Source organism: Belonocnema kinseyi, chromosome 9 (genome assembly GCF_010883055.1).
Source record: "Belonocnema kinseyi isolate 2016_QV_RU_SX_M_011 chromosome 9, B_treatae_v1, whole genome shotgun sequence".
Lineage (NCBI taxonomy): Eukaryota > Metazoa > Arthropoda > Insecta > Hymenoptera > Cynipidae > Belonocnema > Belonocnema kinseyi.
The window spans coordinates 91,151,759-91,152,739 of NC_046665.1; positions in this window are offsets into that span (position 1 = coordinate 91,151,759).

Sequence of the window (981 nt, forward strand, 5' to 3'; positions counted from 1 at the left end):
GAAAGTCAGAGAATTCAAAAGAATTTAGAGAATTTAAAGCACTCTCTGGGTGCAAAGGAATTTAAAGACTTCAAACGAATTCAGAAACTTAAGAAGAATTCACAAAATTCAAAAGAATGTAGAGATTTTAACATTATTATTATTAAAAAATATTTAAAAGAATTAAAAATTTTTAATTCAGAAAATTGAGTAGAGTTCAGAGAATAGAAAATACTTGGACCAATTAAAAATAATGTATTTGTATTGCAAAGGTTTCAAAAGAATTTTAAAGAAACTTCCAAACAATTCAAAGAAGCATAATTCTAAAAATTCTAAATTTCAAATTAAGTAAGTGAAATGAGAATTTACCTATATAACATTATGATAAGGTGAGCAAGGCAAAAAGAAAAATAAGAATGCAACAAATTTGTCAGAATAATTCTGGCTAAGGCGAAAAAATGTCTGCTAACACTTTCGTATACTTAAATGAAAAAGTAAAAATTACATTAAAGTTATTCAATATAAAAAAATAAAAAGTACGTTAAAGTTCTTTAATGTAAAAAAGTAGAAAGTGCATTAAATTTCATTAATAGTAAAACGTAAAAAGTACATAAAAGTTCTTGAATATAAAAAAGTAGAAAGTGCATTAAAGTTCTTTGATGTTAATAAGTAAAAAAGTACCTGAAAGTTATTTTATGTGAAAAAGTATAAAGTACATTAAAGTTCATTAACGTAAAAAAGTAAAAAGTACATTATAGTTCTTCAGTATAAAACAACAAAGAGTACATTAAAGTTCTTTAATATAAAAAAGTAAAAAGTATATTGAAGTTCAACAATGTAAAACATTAAAAATTACATTAAAGTTCATTAAAGTTCAATAATGTTAGGTTTATTAATGTAAAAAAGTAAGAAGTACATTAAAGTTCCTAAATGTAAAATAATAAAGTGTACATTAAAGATTATTAATGTAAAAAGTAAAAAGTACATAAAAGTTTACAATTT